Below are 24,126 nucleotides of genomic sequence, written 5' to 3'. Positions count from 1 at the left end.
CCAGGTGCGATCACACCCTCTGCACTACCAATAGTTATGTCCCTGGAACTGCTCATCATTGACCCTAATATGCATTTGGGGCATGAAGTGAAAATAAAGGTGATTTTGGGATCATGGAACTGCTAAGAATAAAAACAATGGTATGGATAACTTGGTCTTTATTACTCCATCTATGGATAGCATTCATAGATGGAGAGGAAATAGGTAATAGACATTATTTAAAGGGAAATCCTGTTAGAATGATCTGATAAATATGTGTGAAAATGGTGAAGTCTGTGATCTCGAAACCTCTATGGCACTACGTAGAAATTTCTGTGACTAGAAATCTAATACAGCATTAATTTGTCCTTCACTTAGACTATTAACTCAGATTTTGAGTAATAGATGCAATCACATGAGAGTAATAGATGAATAATACCAATAGAAGAAATCTACACTGTGATGCAATACTTTTTTGGAATGGTGATATTCATGAAGATATATTAAAGCTGTCCATGTGATGATACGGACTTTATTGCTCTTAGAAAGCCTTGGCATTATGTTTACAATATGTGGATCTTTAATAGACCATTACAAATTTATGGGACTCTTGAAGGAGGTTAGTGCTGGACAACACAAAAAGTTTTTTTCGGAAATGATACTTGTCAATTTACATCGAATCACGCAGTACACTGCAAATAGATCAATCAATTTCTCCATTTGAGTAGCTCCATATTATTCCGTTATGCTGGACAACACTTTAATAATAAATGTTTGGTTGGCTTCCAGGATCGTGATGTGATTCATGATGTAGAGTTTCTGATTGAAAAACAAACAAAAAAAGCCTTTACGGTACTGGAAAGAGTTCAGAGCGGTACAACGAAATTAATAAACGGGATGGAAGAGTTTCTATGAGGAAAAGCTAAGTTTATTTGTTCAGGGACAAAGAGTCTACAGGGGAATATGATAACATTATATAAATATATTCACGTTCGATACAAAGAACATTCCAGGACTTTGTCATTACCATACATGCCCATAAGAGAGAAGGTCACATCTTGAGGTTAAAGGGAAGGAGATGTCACCTGCCACAAATGAAAGTTCTTCATGACAAAGAGTGGAATTTAATATCAGGGGAGATTTTAGTAGACAACACAGCAGATTGTGTTGAAATGCTTAATGAGATAACAAGACTTGAAGGACTCCATAAACTAAAACAGAAGAAGTTCATCCAGAGAACATTCTGAAGTTTGAAGCACTTTCCTATATTAAGGCAAAATCTACCTTAATTTGCTTTGTTTCTCCTGGATCAGCAACAAGTGGATGTGTGAAAGGTTGATAGCCGTATAATTCATTTCAACATCACTGCTGGCAATGAAACACAATATTCTCTGCTCTGTCTTGTCTATGTTTTAGCCACTTTAGTTCATTAACTATATAGTTTACAAGAAAGTAGAAAAGTTGGAAGGCAAGCAGATAGTGTTAGTGTGAAACATGCTAAATATGGGATGAACGTGGTGAAATTATATGGAAACCATCATAAGGGGATTTATTGAAAGTGAGAATGTGCATAATTCATGACAACGTCTTAGAGAAAAAGAGCCGCTGTAGGATTGTCCTGGAAATGTCTCACACAGAAAGAAGCAGTTTTTAAAGTGTGAGAGATTTTAAGTAGAGGATAAACCATGCGATGTAGATATCAGAAAAATGCCAACTACAATGGAAACAACCACTTTTCATATCTCAAGTTAAGTATTAGAGTCTAACTCCATTATAGTCCTTTGCAGATAAACTGGTTTAAAACACCTGACATCATGTGTGATTTATTTTCCCTTTTTGTATTCAACAAACTGTATGTTTCCTGATTTTTTTGGCTTAAAGCCATTCTATAGTTGCTTAGCTACAAGTGGAGCTCCTCGCCCAGAGACTACTTATACATTATATGTACAGTATTACAGTGCAGCTTACAGTAGTAGTGACTGGAAGTTGATGCAATGACTGATAAAAACTACAGGTAGGTTGATCACACTTCCGTATAGGCCAGGGGTAGGCTTTGCCAGGGGGCAAGAGAACAAGGGTCAGTAGGGAATAGGTCATCGTTGGCACAGGTAGAAGAAGTAACAGGGTCTGTTTCACTTGATTAAAGTATAGCCAATGTGGTACTGATATTTAAAAAGTGGGCAAAAAGTGAACCTGGAAACTACAGGCCAGTAAGTCTAACTTCTAGACTGGACGGAAAGAGTCACTGGATCTTGTGTATCTTGATTTTTTCAAAGCGTTTGGTACTCTGCTACATAAAAGGTTGGTATATAAAATGCGAATGCTTGGTCTGATGAGAATGTGTTTAAGTGGGGAAGTAACTGGCTCAGTGACAGAAATGCCAAATTCCTTCAAAAACTGTGTGCAAGTGTACCTAGGAGAATTGATGCTGTTTTAAAGGCAAAGGGCAGTCACACAAATATTGATTTGATTGGGATTTCTCTTTTGCTCGCTCACTTTACATTTTGTTAATTGACAAAAGTAAACTATTAACACTTCTATTTTGAAGGCATTCTCACTTTGCAGCACGCTTTACACATCTACCTGAAACTTTTGCAAAGGACTATGTATTATAAATATATTTCTTTATTCATGTTAATTTTCTTTATTAACTTTAATTCATTTTTTTCTATTCCTTAGGGTGAACACCCACTTGCACTTTTCTTGCGCATTTTTTTCACGCGATATTACTGCGTTTTTTTTCATGTGATTGTCCATGGGACTTTCTAAAGTTAAAAACGCATCGCAGAAAAATTGCAAAGCACAAACTTGCGATGCGTTTTTAACATTCGAAAGTCCCATTGACGATCGTGTTAAAAAAAAGCAGCGATATCGCAGCGTTAAAAAAACGCAAGTGGGTGTTCACTCTCAATCTTTAGTTCAGATAAAATACATCAAATACCTGGACTGGTTGAGTCAAAAGAGTGATCCAAAAAGCTAAGAGATAATTGTTTTGCACAAACAGGAAAAGGGATACAAAAAGATAGCAAAGGCACTGAATGTTCCTAAAAATACTGTTGGATGCATGGTTTGCAAAGTCAAAGTTAAAGTAACACTGGCTGTACTACTGAGATGTGGCAGAAAGAGGTAGGCATCACTGGCTGCCACAAGATTCCTGAGGAGTCAGATGGTGAAAACCCCTTCAGTAACTGCAAAAGACCTACAGCAAGATTTGGTGGCTGCGGACACTGAGATTACCTTTTGTGCATAGAATCAGAGAATGGTAGAGTTGGAAAGGACCTCCAGGATCATCGGGTCCAACCCCCTACTCAATGCAAGATTCACTAAATCATCCAGACAGATATTTGTCCAGCCTCTATTTGAAGACTTCTATTGAAGGAGAACTCACCACCTCCCGTGGTAACCTGTTCCACTCATTGATCACCCTCACTGTCAGAAAGTTTTTTCAAATATTTAATCTGTATCTCCTTGCAGTAAGGTGCAAACTAAATGCTAAAGGTCTTCATGCACAAACTCCAAGATGTACAACCTGTACTGACCTGAAAGCACAAGAAAAGTCAACTTCAATATGCTCAAAGCCATAAAAAAGAAGCCACATAAGTTTTGCGATTGTGTTCTGTGGCGCGATAAAACAAAAGTGGAGGAAGTGGTGAAAAGAACATTGTGCTTACAGTGAAGCATGGTTGTTAGAGATGAGCGAACGTATTCGTCCGAGCTTGATACTCGTTCAAGTATTAGCGTGTTCGAGATGCTCGTTACTCGAGACAAGTACCACGTGATGTTCGAGTTACTTTCACTTTCATCTCTGAGACGTTAGCGCGCTTTTCTGGCCAATAGAAAGACAGGGAAGGCATTACAACTTCCCCCTGCGACGTTCAAGCCCTATACCACGCCCCTGCAGTGAGTGGCTGGCGAGATCAGGTGTCACCCGAGTATATAAATCGACCCCTCCCGCGGCTCGCCACAGATGCATTTTGACATAGTTCAGGGAAAGTGCTGCTGGTGCCGGAGCTGCTATAGGGAGAGCGTTAGGAGTTATTTTAGGCTTCAAGAACCCCAACGGTCCTTCTTAGGGCCACATCTAACCGTGTGCAGTAGTGTGGAGGCTGCTTTTTGCAGTGTTGCACATTTTTTTTTTTGTATATCGGCCGTGCAGAGCATTGCGTCCTGCAGTAATTTTACATTGTCCAGGGCCAGTAGTGGTGAGGCAGGGACAGAAGACATATTTAGTGTATATAGGCAGTGGGCCTTTCCAAAAACATTTGGGAAAAAAAATCTATTTGGGCTGCCTGTGACCGTCCTCAGTGTACAGGGTCTCTGCTGGGGGAAGTTGTCCTAATTCATACGCAGCCAGCTAAGTGTTACAGCAGGCTTGCGCAAAATTCTTTCCTGCCTCTGTGTTGCCTGTTACATCACCGCTGTATTCCTGTCCACAGTGAAACAGTCTGCAGTAATTTTACATTGTCCAGGGCCAGTAGTGGTGAGGCAGGGACAGAAGACATATTTAGTGTATATAGGCAGTGGGCCTTTCCAAAAACATTTGGGAAAAAAAATCTATTTGGGCTGCCTGTGACCGTCCTCAGTGTACAGGGTCTCTGCTGGGGGTAGTTGTCCTAATTCATACGCAGCCAGCTAAGTGTTACAGCAGGCTTGTGCAAAATTCTTTCCTGGCTCTGCTGTGCGTTCCGTAAGCGAAGTCAGCCTCCAACCACAGGCCAATAAGCGGCACATTTAATTACAGCGTTCTGTTTCTGCACTACTGGTAATACAGCATGCTGAGGGGTAGGGGTAGGCCTAGAGGACGCGGGCGAGGACGCGGAGGCCCAAGTCAGGGTGTGGGTACAGGCCGAGCCAGTGCGGTGGCCAGGGATAGAGGCAGGGCCAGACCGAATAATCCACCAACTGTTTCCCAAAGCGCCCCCTCGCGCCATGCCACCCTGCAGAGGCCAAGGTGCTCTAAGGTGTGGCAGTTTTTCACAGAGACGCCTGATGACCGACGAACAGTGGTGTGCAACCTTTGTCGCGCCAAGATCAGCTGGGGAGCCACCACCACCAGCATGCGCAGGCATATGATGGCCAAGCACCCCACAAGGTGGGACGAAGGCCGTTCACCGCCTCCGGTTTGCACCACTGCCTCTCCCCCTGTGCCCCAACCTGCCACTGAGATCCAACCCCCCTCTGGGGACACAGGCACGAGTGCCTACCGGCCTGCACCCGCACCCTCACCTCCGCTGTCCTCGGCCCCATCCAGCAATGTCTCTCAGCGCAGCGTTCAGACGTCACTAGCGCAACTGTTTGAGCGCAAGTGCAAGTACGCCGCCACGCGCCCGCACGCTCAAGCGTTAAACGTGCACATAGCCAAATTGATCAGCCTGGAGATGCTGCCGTATAGGCTTGTGGAAACGGAGGCTTTCAAAAGCATGATGGCGGTAGCGGCCCCGCGCTACTCGGTTCCCAGTCGCCACTACTTTTCCCGATGTGCCGTCCCAGCCCTGCACGACCACGTCTCCCGCAACATTGTACGCGCCCTCACCAACGTGGTTACTGCCAAGGTCCACTTAACAACGGACACGTGGACAAGCACAGGCGGGCAGGGCCACTATATCTCCCTGACGGCACATTGGGTGAATTTAGTGGAGGCTGGGACAGAGTCAGAGACTGGGACCGCTCACGTCCTACCCACCCAGAATTGCGGGCCCCAGCTCGGTGGTGGTATCTGCGGCGGTGTATGCTTCCTCCACTAAACCACCCTCCTCCTCCTCCTCCTCCTCCTCCAATGCAACCTCTGTCTCGCAATCAAGATGTGTCAGCAGCAGCAGCACGTCGCCAGCAGTCGGTGTCGCGCAGCGTGGCAGCACAGCGGTGGGCAAGCGTCAGCAGGCCGTGCTGAAACTACTCAGCTTAGGAGAGAAGAGGCACACGGCCCACGAACTGCTGCAGGGTCTGACAGAGCAGACCGATCGCTGGTTTGCGCCGCTGAGCCTCCAACCGGGCATGGTCGTGTGTGACAACGGCCGTAACCTGGTGGCGGCTCTGCAGCTCGGCAGCCTCACGCACGTGCCATGCCTGGCCCATGTCTTTAATTTGGTGGTTCAGCGCTTTCTGAAAAGCTACCCACACTTGTCATACCTGCTCGGAAAGGTGCGCCGGGTCAGCGCACATTTCCGCAAGTCCAAGACGGACGCTGCCACCCTGCGGACCCTGCAACATCGGTTTAATCTGCCAGTGCACCGACTGCTGTGCGACGTGCCCACACGGTGGAACTCTACGCTCCACATGTTGGCCAGACTCTATGAGCAGCGTAGAGCTATAGTGGAATACCAACTCCAACATGGGCGGCGTAGTGGGAGTCAGCCTCCTCAATTCTTTACAGAAGAGTGGGCCTGGTTGGCAGACATCTGCCAGGTCCTTGGAAACTTTGAGGAGTCTACCCAGATGGTGAGCGGGGATGCTGCAATCATTAGCGTCACCATTTCTCTGCTATGCCTCTTGAGAAGTTCCCTGCAAAGCATAAAGGCAGACGCTTTGCGCTTGGAAACAGAAGCGGGGGAAGACAGTATGTCGCTGGATAGTCAGAGCACCCTCATGTCTATATCTCAGCGCGTTGAGGAGGAGGGGGAGGAGCATGAGGAGGAGGGGGAAGAGACAGCTTGGCCCACTGCAGAGGGTACCCATGCTGCTTGCCTGTCATCCTTTCAGCGTGTATGGCCGGAGGAGGAGGAGGATCCTGAAAGTGATCTTCCTAGTGAGGACAGCCATGTGTTGCGTACAGGTACCCTGGCACACATGGCTGACTTCATGTTAGGATGCCTTTCTCGAGACCCTCGCGTTACACGCATTCTGGCCACTACGGATTACTGGGTGTACACACTGCTCGACCCACGGTATAAGGAGAACCTTTCCACTCTCATACCCGAAGAGGAAAGGGGTTCGAGAGTGATGCTATAACACAGGACCCTGGCGGACAAACTGATGGTAACATTCCCATCTGACAGCACTAGTGGCAGAAGGTGCAGTTCCGAGGGCCAGGTAGCAGGGGAGGCGCAGAGATCAGGCAGCATGTACAGCGCAGGCAGGGGAACATTCTCCAAGGCCTTTGCCAGCTTTATGGCTCCCCAGCAAGACTGTGTCACCGCTCCCCAGTCAAGGCTGAGTTGGCGGGATCACTGTAAAAGGATGGTGAGGGAGTACGTAGCCGATCGCACGACCGTCCTCGGTGACGCCTCTGCCCCCTACAACTACTGGGTGTCGAAGCTGGACACGTGGCCTGAACTCGCGCTGTATGCCCTGGAGGTGCTTGCTTGTCCTGCGGCTAGCGTCTTGTCAGAGAGGGTGTTTAGTGCGGCTGGGGGAATCATCACGGATAAGCGTACCCGCCTGTCAACCGACAGTGCCGACAGGCTTACACTCATCAAGATGAACAAAGTCTGGATTTCCCCAGACTTCTCTTCTCCACCAGCGGACAGCAGCGATACCTAAGCAATACGTAGGCTGCACCCGCGGATGGAAGCATCGTTCTCTATCACCATCAAAAACAGGGACCTTTTTGCTTCATCAATCTGTGTATTCTATTCATCCTCCTGCTCCTCCTCCTGAAACCTGACGTAATCACGCCGAACGGGCAATTTTTCTTAGGCCCACAAGGCTCAGTCATATAATTTTTGTAAACAATTTTTATACGTTTCAATGCTCATTAAAGCATTGAAACTTTCACCTGAACCAATTTTTATTTTAACTGGGCTGCCTCCAGGCCTAGTTACCAATTAAGCCACATTAACCAAAGCGATTAATGGGTTTCACCTGCCCTCTTGGTTGGGCATGGGCAATTTTTCTGACGTACATTAGTACTGTTGGTACACCAATTTTTTGTGGCCCTCGCCTACAGTGTAATCCAATTAATTTTTTGCCCACCTGCATTAAAGCTGACGTTACATCAGCTGTGATGGGCAATGCAATGGGATATATTTATGTACCGCCGGTGGCTTCCTGGCACCCACCCATGCTGTGGGTCCACAGGGAGTTGTAACTGCATGTGTCCACTTCTAAAGAACCCCAGTCATACTGGGGCATGCAGTGTGGGCCAAAGCCCACCTGCATTTAATCGGACGTTACCTCAGCTGTGATGGGCACTGCAATGGGATACATTTATGTACAGCCGGTGGGTTCCAGGGAGCCACCCATGCTGTGGGCGCACACGGAATTCCCATTGCGGAGTTGTACCTGCCTGAGACTATTTATAAAAAACCGCGGTCTGACTGGGGCATGCAGACACCTTGACAGAATGAATAGTGTGTGGCACATAGGTTCCCCATTGCTATGCTCACGTGTGCAGCTCCTGATGGCGGTGGCACAGGATTATATTTCTCATTGCTTCTGTACAGCATTGTGGGCTATCGCCCCGCCCCTTTTAAAGAGGGTCGCTGCCTAGCCATGCCAACCCTCTGCAGTGTGTGCCTGCGGTTCCTCCTCATGGCAGACGCACTTATAAATAGACATGAGGGTGGTGTGGCATGAGTGCAGCTGAAGGCTGCGCAGGGACACTTTGGTGTGCGCTGTGGACACTAGGACGTGCGGGGGGGTTGGGCAGCATGTAAGCCAGGAGAAGTGGCAGCGGAGTGTCATGCAGGCAGTGACTGTGCTTTGTTGGAGGTAGTGTGGTGCTTAGCTAAGGTATGCATTGCTAATGAGGGCTTTTCAGAAGTAAAAGTTGTTGGGAGGGGGGGGGGGCACTCTTGCCGCTATTGTGGCTTAATAGTGGGACCTGGGAACTTGAGATGCAGCCCAACATGTAGCCCCTCACCTGCCCTATCCGTTGCTGTGTCGTTCCCATCACTTTCTTGAATTGCCCAGATTTTCACAAATTAAAACCTTAGCGAGCATCGGCGATATACAAAAATGCTCGGGTCGCCCATTGACTTCAATGGGGTTCGTTACTCGAAACGAACCCTCGAGCATCGCGATAATTTCGTCCCGAGTAACGAGCACCCGAGCATTTTGGTGCTCGCTCATCTCTAATGGTTGTGACTCGATGATACTCCAGAGCTGTTTTGCTTCCTCTGGCAGTGGAAATTTGCAGGGCAAACTGGATTCAACCAAGTATCAGGAAATGCTCAGACAAAATGTAGTGTATTTTGTGAGTTAGATGAAGCTTGGGTGTCATTGCCCCTTCCAACAAGACAATGATTCCAAAAATACCTCAAAGTCTGCCAAGGCTTGTTTTCAGAAGTTCTGGAAAATTCCTAAGTGACTGTCACAGTCAATTGACTAGAACCCCTTAGAAAATCTTTAGTGGGATTTGGTTAAGGCAGTTGCAACATGCAAACCCAAGAATATTAGTGAACTGGAGGCCACTGCCAATGAGGAATGGGCTAAAATGCTGTCAGAAGTTGGAGTCTGGCTTTGCATCAAGTTTGAAGCAGGTCATAACAGCAAAATCGCACTCTAATAAGTATTAAAGCTGCTTGCCATGAAGGGGTTGAATAATTCTAAGACTGCAGTAGTCATTAAAAGTGGCGTGTTGTTTTCCATTTGGAGAAACCAATGTTCTATTAGTTGTAGTAAGCTGTTTAAATTGTTTTTCTCATTTTAATTATTTTGCAAACATCTGAAAATTTATAAATTTGGCAAATAAACCCAATTTGCAATAGGGTTGAATAATTGTGATTGCAACTGTATACTGAAATTCCCATTAAATATGTCTCTATTACTCATAAGTTCTAAATCTGCTGACAGCTTTACTGCACCACAGCAAGTTTTACTAAGAGAATTTAACTTTTAGGAAACTTTTGACTGCATTACAGTATATCATAGCTGTCAACGCTATAATTCTACAGAATAGTCTTAGAAAATTTATATCCGTCAAATGCTCCTTTTTTAAATACAGCTGAAAAGCTAATTATAATGGCTGCCGTTTCAAATACCAGACATTTGGTGACTGTAATAAGTTGAAGAAACAGAGAACCCTTGACCTGACATGACTGATATGAGTTATGTGTCCAACAGAGTCTAGGGCGAAAAACAACTGCAGATGGGCCTCAATAATGGTATTTGATAGAACATAATAATATTCCAGAAACCACCTATGGCAGGGTAATCACAATTTAGTGACTGCAGTGAGAACTTGGGGTGAGGGATAGTAGTACTACCTCAGGAAAGTGTTTGATGTTATTAGCAACAAAGTACCCTATTAATATAATGGGCAATGGATTCTCAAGTTTCAATATTGTGCATGCGTGGTGGCCATGTTGGCTGTTTCGGGCTTTGCGCATGTCCACTGGGGGTGTCATACCCTGGAATATTGTGACACTGTATTCTTTCGCATGATCTTGGCAATCCCCTCGCTTGCGCGGTGAGAGTTGATAGACACCGGGACCCATTGGATATGGACGAGGTGACGGATGAGCACATACCAGGTGAAACCTTTGATGTTTTAAATTTTTGCATGTGATTAGGGTATTGTACACAGTTGTGTGTTCTATGTATTCATCGGTTGATGTCTGTGTTGGGTGTTATTTATACCATGTATTGTTGCAGTTGACAAAGACCGGTAACAGACTGGTCGAAACGTTGCAGCTATTTTTTAAGATGGAGGAATAACATTTTATTGCATCCTGGTTCTGCTTCTATACTTTATTTTCTCTGTGGGTTGAGGAACCATAGTCCGGGTTCCAATTTGAGGACCTGCACCATTGGATCCCGCCCTTGTGGGGCAACAAGTGAGTGCTGTTTGTGCACAATTTTTTCTCAACCTGCACTTCACTGATGGGATAGAAAGGGTTAGTGGCATAGTAGAACTACACATGGAGTGGAGAAGGTAACGGTATGATTATGTGCTGGATATCAGAGTTAACGGAATGAATTTGGGAATAAACGGAGGAAAAGTGTGGAAAAGGAGAAGACTGATGGGGATGTTGGAATAAGAGAAAGGTTGGAGAAAAAAGGAATGGGGTGAAGATGGGCATGGGCAAAGTAGCTGAGAGAATATCAGATGAATGAGTAATAATAATTTCAGGTAATTTGAAAAAATAATTTTTTTTTGTTCTTCCAATCAACACTCTTTGGATGCCATGAAGAGTTGATTGGAAGAACAAGAATATGGAATGGATTAAATGTGACATGTATGAAAACAATACTATTATAAATAAATACAAATATGTTACGCCAGGTAGATAACATTAGATTACATAATATTTGTCCAAAATGTATGATTAAAGAAAGTAAAAAGGAGAGATACTTGATTGATTAGAAAAAAAATCCATTATATTATAATGACACTAGCTAATATACCTGGCTTCGCCCGAGATAATTTGGTACAGGTGTTTACCTGTTGTGCACACAAAAAATGTTATGAAGTCATGGTTACTTCAGAGGAACCGAGGAATAAAATATGTAAACACATAGAGGAGAATTAGATTCTCCTCAGACTGCATGTACCAATTTCCCTCTGCAGAATGTGCCACCCTTCCCACTCTCCTCACTTTTTACCTTTAAAGGTAACACCCCTTTTTATTCAAATTTCCCCCCAGACTGGAGGTTGCAACCCCTTCTTAGCCTTACAGGTATGCTTCATCCCTGCAGTCCATGGCCACTTCCTTATGTACTTTACAGCCTTTCAGTATATGCATATAGAGGTCAGTTAGATTCTCCTCAGTATATGCACTTAGGGGTCAGTTAGATTCTCCTTAGTATATACACATAGAGGTTTGGTGGATTCTCCTCAGTATATGCACACAATGGTCAGTTATATTCTCCTGAGTATATACACATAGCGGTGAGGTAGATTCTCCTCAGTATATGCATATAGAGGTCAGTTAGATTCTCAGTATATGGGAAAAAAGGTCAGTTAGATTCTTCTCAGTATTTGCACATAGAGGTGAGATAGATTTTCCTCAGTATATACACACAGAGGTCAGTTAGAGTCTCCTTAGTATATACACATAGAGGTGAGGTAGATTCTCCTCAAGATATACACATAGAGGTCAGTTAGATTCGCCTTAGTATATAGGCATAGAGGAGCATTATATGTTCCTCAGTATATACACATTGAGGTCAGTTAGATTCTCCTCAGTTCATTTGCCTTTTTACATGCAAATGAACATGATAAAGTGTTAATGCCAATTACTGGCCATTAACACTTTATGCAAAAAGATCACTAAAACTTGTAATCATTTAAAAGATTATCTTTGCCTGTAAATGGGCCTTTACTTTCCATCCCAAGTCTGTACTTATGTTTACACTAATAAACAGTGTTGAACTGAGGTTTATTGGGACCAGTTGTGACCCCTTAACTTTTCCTATTTAGGATCTAATGAATGGTTGTGCCAAATTTCAAGTTTGTACGACACCAGGAAGTTAAAGAATTAGTGGCGAGTCAGTCAGTGAGGGCTTTCACCTTTATATATAGATAATAAAAGATTGAGATCCTATAATTTCCTCTGGTGGGCTAATCACATGTCCATCTGTGCACTTAGCTACATTTCTTCACGCGGCTCCCAGCAGAATGCAATGTAATCTCCCAACTCTCATGGAGAACACAGCACGCGGTCTGTTGTGAGCTACATTATCTTTCTGCATCTGAAGGATGGATTTTAAGTTTACCTTAAAATCATTGTTCAGACGGAAAGTGCACGATGGCAGCGTTTATACATAACAATTACCACTTATTTTCAGTCGTTTGAACAAATTTTGAGCGATAATCGTGTAAATGGGCCTTAAGAGTTGTGAATTTAATTATATACTCATTCTGACCTGACTATATGGCCATTGTGTCCATAAGGGGCTGATTGTAATGTGCAAATGTACAGCTTCCATCCTTAGTGACCAGCACTCTCCTAACATCTATTTCAAAATATTGTTTGTCCATCTACTTTTACTGCAAACTAGAAAAATGCGCACTTAGAAAATAAATGAATATGTAAGAACCTAGAACAAATTAGAGACAAGAGAGTAATTCACATTTAGACCTCTAAGCTAGTAGATAAAGTACAGGACAGGCCTGGGAATATTGAGCATATAAGGAAATGTATTGTATGATAAGAATATGCGTGGATCTAAACGTGATCTAGACCTAATGCTAGCGAAAACTCCAGGTATCTAAATTTTTAAACTGGTAGGAAATATCCAAACTTTGATGAAGAGCCTACACAGTGTATATATTCCTATGACACTTGGATGGTACAGTCATATAATGAAAGATTTATTGCCCTTCCAGCTATTTCTACATTTTCCAATTCATGGTCTACAGAAATGAAAAGTTTATTGTGAGAAGCGGAGTACTAGAAATTAGCTAACAATCTGACTGCTACTGAAACTTTAAAAAGTAGAGTAACATCACTTGAACTCTTTGCATACAAATAACTCAAAAGGGGCAACCTCTTAGAAGAAAGTCTGACATCTCTAGCCCCTGGTGATCACTTGTTTTTAGTTGAGCTATGTAGGCTAATGTGGGACTCATTTACCTCTTTCATATTAATATATCTATTAAATTCAATTAACCTCAAGTGCATATTTAATAGTATAGTGGGTGTGCTGTGGATTTTCCATCCAGATTTGCATACAGAAAATTTTCAGTGTATTTTAGTAGCAGCAAAGTGGATGACATTCTAACAAATCTCATACATATGCTGTAGATGAGAAATATGCGCAAAAATTGACATGGTATGCGGATTTTAAAACAGCAGAACATCAATTTATGTCATACATTTTCACTGTGGATATACACAGCAATATCTTTATGTAACACAGATTCATAGCAAATTCATGGAAAAGTCCACAGTGGAAATGTTTTACGTGAGAAATAACCTTTAAGTGGTTTTCTGGGACTCGAGAAAAAAATTACAGCTTAAGTATGTTGTAAAAGAAAGAAAAAAGACATACGTCCTTCAGTGGTTCCTCATGTATTGCTGGAGACCTGGTCCCCACGACACCAAACCTGGAAGAGGACGAGGAATAAAATATGTATATACATTGAGCAGCATTAGATTCTCCTCAGACTGCATGTACTGATGTCCCTCTGCAGAATGTGCCACCGCTCCCACTCTCCTCACTTTTTACCCTTAAAGGTAACACCCCATTTTATTCAAATTTATCCCCAGACTGAAGGTTGCAGCCCCTTCTTAGCCTTACAGGCACGCTCTATCCCTGCAGTCCATGGCCACTTTCTTATGTACTTTACATAAGCCTTTCAGTATATGCACACAGAGGTCAGTTAGATTGTTCTCAGTATATGCACAAAGAGGTCAGTTAGATTGTTCTCAGTATATGCACACAGAGGTCAGTTAGATTCTCCTCAGTATATAGACATAGAGGTGAGGTAGATTCTCCTCAGTATATGCACATAGAGGTGAGATAGATACTCTGAATAAACAAGTTGTGACCCGTTTACATTTCCTATTTATGGCCTAAAGCATTGAAACCTAACACATAATGGCACAACACACAGTTGTAAGAAAATATACTCTAGAATTGCCATTTAGTAGGGAAAACAAATATTTACTAAAACAGACATTTCAGAAGTGGTGTCAGGTCTTCCTTAAGTTTCAAACTCTTTTCCCAAGGCATAAATGGCCTAACTGAATCAAAGGGGCAATATGTAGCGGGGTAGAGGTGTAACAATGCAGGATTTGGGATATGATGCAGCAGATGGAGTAACGAAAGTATACAATATTTATTTAAGAACATGGAAATAACAGTGAACAGTAGAATATAATGAGTAACCAACTGAACTTTTACCCTTGCCTTTCTAAACATAATGTACTGTCTACAAAAACGTACTAATACCTTTCTGAACAATAGCAATAACACGTGGCTACAAGCAATTCGCTCTGGCGGTAATACAAACTATGGAACGCAGTATACAGTCTTCCTTATTAATTTCCTCATTCCTGAAATAAGGAGCTTGCGCAATGGAACGTCACTTCTCCCAGTCTGATATCCACAAAACAGTTCTGTTCTTGCAGAACACCTGCTGACCATTTCCCCAAATTGGTGTGCACATCTCTCGTCTTTTATGAGGTCGGCCTCACTTATGGTTTGATACACGGGAGTTTCCGCTTTTACTAATCCAAGCAATTCTCGAGGGTTGGAAACACTACTCTCCGCTCGTTTCTTACTCTCCTTGTCAGTACTGTTGGCCTTCTCCAGCCCAGGGCTATAAGATCCGTCTCTCTCCCTCCTCCAGCAGCTCAGGGAACCATTCTCTAGGCCTTCCTTCCAGTCTGGCACTCAGTATAGTTTTCTGGCCTCCTCTGACAGTCTATCGATGTACCCTCATTCTGCCTACTACACAGTCTGTCATATCAGAGCATCCTCCTATTACAGAGCCCAGTGAGCATGCTCAGTTCTGTTGCACCAAAAACAGATACAAATGTTGGCATACGCAGCAAGTTTAGTGGAGTATTTGGTGCATCCCTCCTGTCTGTACATATAACAACATTAACCCCTTGGGGCTAGTCCCTTTCCAATACACATACTGATCACCTGAAAAACATGAGTAACCAATTCAGACCCAAAGTGCAAATCTCAGGCCGGAGTACATGGCTGTGCTTCTGTAAATAACAGCATCCGTCTACGTAGATATCAGGATGAGCTGGTACAGAGAAATGGATGTACACAGCTTGTCCTCAGATCCACATACACGGACACAGAGATGTAAACAACTCAACTATGTCCTTAACCCAAGTCCCTCTAGGAGACAGAATTAGTTCTAAGTGTGTTAGTTCTAAGTTCAGGTGTTCTGTCTTTAAAGTTGTGTTTAGTGAAAGAGCATTTCTATTTAAGTATATTTATTTTTTATCATTAAAGCATAACAAACATCTCAATTTAAAAAGAAGTTCCTTTTATTCGACGTCCAATATGTGCAAATACGTTTTTCTGCTCCCTGAGAGGCAGACGTTCCTCACATTTCGGTGTCGGAATGAATCACGTGACACAAGTGCCATTACTGCTCACCACGTGTCATATTTTGCAGAAGTGACATCATTACTCTCCGAACATCCTTGGTAACATTACCACATACCACATAAATTGAGACAGCTGAAAATATAAACGTGATCCAGAACTACGTGCAAAAACACCAATTAAATGAAATCACAAGGCAAATGGAACAGTCTCTGGGAAACCTGAAATGTAAACGGTAATAAATACGCCGCAGGTTATATGTGCCATCCCGCCAGGAATTTATATCATGTTGACGTTATCAATTACGTTACTGGATTATTTCAACAGATGGCTTCTTTCTTTATCTCATGTTCCTTTCCACTGTGTATGATGATTGGAAAAATATGAGTTTGTAAATTTTAAATACAATGTTTAAGGGGTTTTCCAGGTAGCGCTGGCTGTGAGTGCCGGGATACTCTTGTAGTAGCCGATGCTCGTAAATTGCAGGCTATGGTCTAACTACAGGAGTCAGAGCAGTGTCTTCCACTATGACCCAGTACCCAGTACTGAGAATGGGCATTGGCTGGAAAACCCCTTAAAGACACTCTGTTATCTACTTTGAGCCCTATAAACTAGGTTTACAGACTCAAAGTAGCTGACCCACTGGATCCGAGGATGTAAGTTTTAGACTTACCTTCCCCACTATTCCCTAGTTGTCAGCGCTAAGTAAACCTCACATTTTTAACTTAAAATGGAAGGACTACTTAGCACACCACTCAATGCATTGCAGCAGCCAGTCTTAGCACTGACATCGGGGAAATGGTGGGGAAGATAAGTATAAAACTTACATCCCCAGACTTGACAGGTAGGCTACTTTAAGCCCATAAATTTAACTTCTAGGGCTCAAGGTAGCTAACAGAGTCTCTTTAAGACTCATGCACTGGTTGAAAAAAGTAAGCAAAAGTTAGTGAATAGAGATAAGCGAGCATTGCTCTTCTCGAGTAACTGCATTCTCGTCCGAGCAGGCTCGGGGTTGGTGGGGGAAGCAGGTGGGAGTGGTGGGGAGAGTGAGAGAGATCTCTCTCTCTCTTCCCCCGCGCTCACCCCCGCTGCCCCCCCCCCCGAGCCTGCTCGGACGAGAATGCAGTTACTCGAAAAGAGCGATGCTCGCTCGAGTAACTGCCTTATCCGAGCGTGCTCGCTCATCTCTATTAGTGAACCCTTTGGCATTACCTGAATTTCTGCATTGATTACTAATAAAATGTGATCTGATTGATTTGTCACAATTATAGACAAAAAGGAACAGCCTTAGATGGCACCCTGTGCAGAATTCTTTTTGCTGTTCTCCACCTGTGATAAAAAAATATTACATATAAGTTTTCCTGTATTCTGCTTGCAGAAAGCCACAAGCATACCCACATCAGAAGAGCTCAATGAATAAAAATGATGCAAGAACAAAGATCATGGCATAAATACAGCACCTGAACCTGCCGAGCACCATGCAGAGGAAAAAAATTGTGACAAAAGTGTACTGCAGTCTTACTAGGTTCCAGTTGGACAGATCTGGAGATTGTTATTGCCCCCAATACCCTTCTGTCCTATATCCACTGGTGGTCGCTCCTCCTACAAGTTGGTGGCCAATGCACTATGCAACCACAGGGGCCACACGTAGCTATACACAACATTCAAACAGTTGTGCTGTTCACATATTTGTTGGGCAGACAAAGTAAACATTCACAGTGTGGGCTTCACTTGTGCTTTGCCGATTAAGCAAAAACATACAAAGCCTGGTCACTGACCAGTCTATTCTTTGCTAGAGAGATTCATTAGTGAACCATGCCTTGATGCAAACAGCTTTCAGAAAGCCTAAGGAGATGTCTTATACAGACATCTGAAGCTGGAAAGCACCACAAAAGCATATATGTGTACAGTTAAACTTATCTACAAATGGAGAACATTCTGAATTGCTGCTACTGTCCCTAGTAGAGATGAGCGAGCACCAAAATGCTCGGGTGCTCGTTACTCGGGACGAAATTTTCGCAATGCTCGAGGGTTCGTTTCGAGTAACGAACCCCATTGAAGTCAATGGGCGACCCGAGCATTTTTGTATATCGCCGATGCTCGCTAAGGTTTTCGTTTGTGAAAATCTGGGCAATTCAAGAAAGTGATGGGAACGACACAGCAACGGATAGGGCAGGCGAGGGGCTACATGTTGGGCTGCATCTCAAGTTCACAGGTCCCACTATTAAGCCACAATAGCGGCAAGAGTGGGCCCCCCCCCGCACTGTCAGCGTAAAGATCGTTCTCCTCTGCCATAGCTGTAACAGCTGTGGCAGAGAAGAACGATGTTTGCCCATTGAATTCAATGGAGCCAGCAATACAGCAGGTTCCACTGAAAGCAATGGGCTGCCGGCGATCGCAGGATGAATTGTCGGGAAGGGCTTAAATATATAAGCCCTTCCCTGGAATTCATCCAGAAATGTGTTACAATAAAAATATATACCGGCGTATAAGGCGACAGGGCGTATAAGACGACCCCCCAACTGTCACCTTATACGCCGGCAATACAGTGGAGCAAAGAATAAAAATCATTACTCACTTCTTCTGACGTTCTGCGCCGCTCCTGCAGGCTGTCGCTCCCTCCTGGTCCACTGCAGAGCATTGCTTTCTGGACGCAGGGCTTGAAATCCCCGCCTCCAGAAACACAGCCAATCACAGCCATTCAATGACATCATTGTCATTGGCTGTGATTGGCTGAAGGCACGTGTGTTTCTGGAGGCGGGGATTTAAAGCCCTTCGTAGAGAAATCAATGCTCTGCCGGGAACCAGGAGGGAGCGACAGCCTGCAGCAGCGCCGCAGAACGTCAGAAGAAGTGAGTAATGATCTTTATTCTTTGCTCCACTGTATTGCCGGCGTATAAGGTGACAGTTGGGGGGTCGTCTTATACGCCCCGTCGCCTTATACGCCGCTTTATATTTTTATTGTAACACATTTCTGGATGAATTGCAGGGAAGGGCTTATATATTTAAGCCCTTCCCGACAATTCATCCCCGGGCACGCCGGCAGCCCATTGCTTTCAGTGGAACCTGCTGTATTGCTGGCTCCATTGAATTCAATGGGCAAACATCGTTCTTCTCTGCCACAGCTGTTACAGCTGTGGCAGAGAAGAATGATTTGTCTTCTATATGTTCTCAATGGGGTCGGCGCTGCTGCCGCCGGCCCCATTGAGCGCATATAGAGAAGAGAACAGAAATCGCAGATCGCACATAGGTGCGATCTGCGATTTCTATGGCCTTAAGAAGGACCATTGGGGTTCTTGAAACCTAAAATACTCCTAACACTCTCCCTATAGCAGCTCCACCAAGATATCACTTTCCCTGAACTAATGTCAGAATGCATCTGTGGCGAGCCGCGGGCCGGCAGATTTTAATACTCGGGTGACACCTAATCTCGCCAGCCACTCACTGCAGGGGGGTGGTATAGGGCTTGAACGTTGCAGGGGGAAGTTGTAATGCCTTCCCTGTCTTTCTATTGGCCAGAAAAGTGCGCTAACGTCTCAGGGAAGAAAATGAAAGTAACCCGAACACCGCGTGGTACTCGTTACGAGTAACGAGCATCTCGAACACCCTAATACTCGAACGAGTATCAAGCTCGGACGAGTATGCTCGCTCATCTCTAGTCCCTAGAAATGAGCGCCTTGTTATGATCACTCCAAGAGCACAATGGGCAATCCTAAAAGAGGTGAGAAAAACCCAACTATACCAGTAAAAGATCTACATAAGACTCAATAAACGGCAAAAACCTCTGTTCATGTGTCCACTATTAGAAAAACACTAAACAAGAATGAACGGTTCACTTAATTTTTTGCAACTGTATGTCCACCTGCATATACAGCACACACATATCTGTTTTAGGGTATACACTGGCATTAGCGGTAAAAGCATTTGCATCTTTCCAAATGCATTTTCTTTTACAATATTAACTCCCTTCTTCCAGTGCATCTAATGCCACTTTACAGTCCATGAATAGAACCAACTTCCTCCTTCAATAGGTTGTAGAAGAACTGAGTATGTAAGTGTATGGTTGGGACTTTATTCCTGTCCGAACTTGTAAGTATTGTCGATTGTTCCACTGTGCTGTATATAAGAGGCTATGATGTAATCTAGAGATTGAGGCAGCATTGGATATTACCATTTATATTCAGAATACATAGGTGGCGTGCATGTTTAAAACCAGCAGGAAACATGCATTTCCAAGTAATTTCCCTTCTTGTTCTCTCTGCTATTCCTGCACTCATCCCCATGGGATGCACCATAGGAAAGCATGACCTTGTGCGTACACAGATAGCACTAGTGTACGAGGGCTATTATGTTACTTTTCCTTATCCCCTCCTAGACTGAGGTCATCAAGTGGAAACCTAGCAGATTAGGTGCCATGTACAAGGTGGAGTTTCAAAGAAACTAGATATAGAATATGACAATTATTATCATTTATTACTACTACTACATATTCCACACTAATGTAACAATATGTGTGCATCAGTCCCCTATGAAACTCCCCTATAAGAATCTAACATCACTAGCTCTAACACAATGGGGTCAAAGTCATTGAAAGTTAAATAACCAATCAAACTGGAGGTAAGTCATTCAAGCCCTTCAAGTTACAGAGTATAAGAAGAACATGGAAGCTGATACAGCATCTATTATGGGGCTGATGGGTACCACCTGGGTGTGGATGAGTGAAGTAAAAAATCTAATAGGTAATTCACTGTCATCTATAGACTGATGCCTAATATAATTACCTTAAGTGTGAGTGATACTTACGTATTAAGTAGTGAAGTAGTGCAGTATATAAGCACACTGGGCCATACTTACCAATAAAATAATGCCAGTTTTTTAGTGCAATTCAACATAATAGAATGGCATTTGGGCAGCATGCTATGTTTATGAAGCCCACCGCCACTTTTTCTGATGCTTACAAATTTTAAAGACGGGTCAAATAAAGAGATATGGCTTGCAAGTGACTTATTTACTTAAGATTTCCTCCACTTTTCCACCGTCAGTAGTGGCCCACATAATACACTAATACTTGAATGAGGAATCTGCATAGACTTGAAATCCAGTTAAATCTGCATCAAGTAGATGACATACTGATAAAATGGGAATCTGCCCTAAGCAGCATGGGGTTGAAAAATCAATCACTTCTAATGCCCTCCCTTTTCCTAATGAGCCCATGTACCTCGACAATTAGGTTCCAAAGTTATAGTTTAGCATATGCAAAAGAGTAGAGAAGAGTCCTGTCAATTCATGACCTGCCCAGCTAATCACGCCCCCTTTTCTCATCCCCCATTATACATTAAATCCCGTCTATCCAGAAAAAGAGGGTGAGGCTAGCCAGGTAGCTCATACATCAATGTGACCCTTCTTTGCCAGATGACTCTTCCCTCCTTATTTGCATATGCTAAGCTATAACTTTGGAAGTGAATTGTAGAGTTATATGGGTTTATTATGAAAAGAAAGGGTATTAGAAGCGATTGATTTTTCATACCATACTGGTCAGTGAAGTTAGTTTTAGGGGTAAGATGATGGTGACAGGTTCACTTTAAGCTACCTGTAGGAGATCCACACAAACCTGTATAGAACATTCAAACTCCATGCCGATGTTCCCTTTGGTCGTATTCAGGATGATTACAAGTATTTTAAGAATTCTACAAAAGACGGTTATTTCAAGTACTCAAAACAGCTGTAAAGAGGTGACGCAGCTGTTCTAAAAGGACATACATGGCATATTGCTCAAATGGCACCCTAATTGCACGACCAAGACGAATTTGGGTATTTCACATCATATACGACATATAGTAATTTTAAAGAACAGGGTCCAATAAGGACATGAATGCTGAGGGGTCAACAGAATGCAATTGAGGAAAATCAAATGTCAATTAAAAGCACTATGCAGAAATATCAGAGCGCCTTTTGTCCTGCAGAGCTTGCTGTCTAATAAAATGCTTGCCCTGGAGAGCCATACATGTCAGCGCATCAACAGTTAAGGCTTTGTTTGAGTAGATAAATATAAACATGTGCGAGTTTGTTGTTATGAATAATAACACTAATTACCCTCCTATTAATAACAATATCAAGACGGGAACATTTATTGTCTATTGTTAGCACTGGAAATGTCACTATACACATTCTTAGCCTCAACACTGTGCAATATATGTGAAGATATCTAATATACGTATAATAAATATTTTTATTTCAACATCATAGAGAGTATAAAAGGTTTCGCAACAAAGAACAATAAATAGACAGGAAAGAATACAGTGAAATAGAGCGTCTGCCGGAAAAGTAGCTGACATTCTAGGAAGGAGCTTCAAGTTCTTTCAGCCTAATTTGGTGGCGCCCAGATACTTATCTCGGTTCATTATTTTACAAAACCCCTAGAACTTGGGGTGCTTTTACATGGGACAACTGTCGCTCCTTGTCTTTAACACAGGAGTGATAGTCATTCAGTAAATGGTAAGGGAACACACTGGAGATGTCTTGCAGCTGCCCTCCTCTATTCACAGTGAACAGGCAGTTCATAGATGAATGACTGCCTGTTCACACTGAGCGAAAATGTGCTTAGTTTCCATGCACAGAAGTGAAGTGACTAGTGACTAATGAGTGATTTCTCACTCAGTAGCCTGTTGAATATCCTGTCTTACTCGGTATGACTATTGGTCAAAATTACTTGTTTTAGCGATCTTTCGGCCAATAGTCAGCATGTGTAAAAGTACCATTAGGCTACCGACATATGGGTGAGCATGATATCCCGTTGGAGGATCGACAAGTGTTTCCCATTGTTTTCAGCGGGAGACCTTGTATTGCACTCGTGTGCACATCGCACGGCATGTTGCGTTTTACTGTCCCAATGAGAGTAAAGGGCGACGTGTTGCAAAGAACACACAAAAAAAAGGACATGCAGCGACATCGCTCATGTATATGTCTCCATTCAAAAGAATGGGGCTCATATTCATGCGAGATTTGTGCGCTTCACAACGCACAAATCTCACGCAAGTTTCTAGACTGTGTGAAACCAGCCTTTAGGGCTCTTTCCCACGAGCGTATATCAGCCTGCCTTTTTCACAGTCGGCTGATATACACTGTGATCTGATGCTTTGGATTCCAATGCATCAGATCACATGGCCGTATTCCAGTGATATAAAAGCACCAGGTCGGCCAATATAGCGCCGGGCGTTTTTACGTTGGGCCCAAAAGATAGTCCGGAAACTATCGTTTGGGCCAAAATACGTCGGCCGCTGCATGAGCTCCTACGGGAGCCAATAACAGCGGCTGGAGAAGGGAGGTGGGAGGGAGTTTAGCAACGTGACTGTTAAACTCCCTTCCTCTTCTCTCCCCCCTTCCTGCTAATTGCAATGGGAGGGGGCTGAGCTAGGTGCCGCCCCATCCCGCCTCCTCCCATTGCTGCCTGCAGAAAAAGGGTGGGGAGGGGGCGTGAGCTTAGCTCCGTCCTCGCCCCACCCCCTTCCCATTGCAAACAGCAAGCGGGGAGGATAGCAGAGGTGAGTCGGCGAGGTGGAGGGCAGGGTCAACGGCATGGTGGCCTTGGTGCATATGCGCTGGAGTCCATGCCGTCCGAACGGGCACACAAATGTTAGATTTGTGCGCCCGTTCACGAGTTTTTACGCATCAGATTGTAGCATATATCGGCCGGCCGTGAAAATGTTTACTGTAGGTCAATAGTAAAATATGAAAAGCTGTACAAACATGATGTTTTTTTGTGTTTTTTTTATGTTCTTACTTTTGCTGCAAGTTTGGGGATATAACGTTTTTTGCACATTGCAGCATGCTTTGGGTATGGAGGTTTTCTGGCAATTTTTCCATAGGCACCCTCTATAGGAGGAAAAACAGCAAAGAAGAACCATGTGTAAATAAAAAACACCACCAAAAAAGATTTGTAAAAGAGTCCAGGCATCACCAAAAAATGCTTGCAATTTTTATGGTGTTTTTTTCTTCACCCTAAAAAGTCTATGGGTTCCTTATATAGAGTGTCTTGTCTTAAATTATAAGAACTCAAGACTGAGCCACCTTACAGCAATATGCACTCAATATTGGGTCTGATGTGAGAAGGAAAAAGAGCTCCATCAGCCTTTGCCTAAAATACTTGTAATGTAAAACTTCTTCTTTGAGACAGTTTGATGCATAATGCTCAAAGTCAAATTTCTAAAAAATTTCTATCTTCTGACAAGGCGTAGAGACATGTCAGAAGGT

The 24,126-nt window shown here is 43.5% G+C and overlaps 1 protein-coding gene across 4 annotated transcripts in view; it reads right to left on the bottom strand.

Moving 5' to 3' along the window:
- CHRM1 (cholinergic receptor muscarinic 1) overlaps positions 1-24,126 on the bottom strand; it is a 151,457-nt gene that overhangs the window by 101,879 nt on the left and 25,452 nt on the right. The window contains exon 1 of one of the 4 annotated variants that reach the window (XM_066582870.1): positions 13,855-13,905. The exons of the other annotated variants lie outside the window; for them this stretch is intronic. The gene's annotated coding sequence lies outside the window, so the exon portion shown is untranslated. Of the gene's footprint in view, positions 1-13,854; positions 13,906-24,126 lie in introns of those variants that run through there. 4 annotated transcript variants of the gene reach the window in all.

Source organism: Eleutherodactylus coqui, chromosome 11, assembly GCF_035609145.1.
Source record: "Eleutherodactylus coqui strain aEleCoq1 chromosome 11, aEleCoq1.hap1, whole genome shotgun sequence".
NCBI lineage: Eukaryota > Metazoa > Chordata > Amphibia > Anura > Eleutherodactylidae > Eleutherodactylus > Eleutherodactylus coqui.
This window is presented reverse-complemented; position numbering and strand designations above follow the sequence as displayed.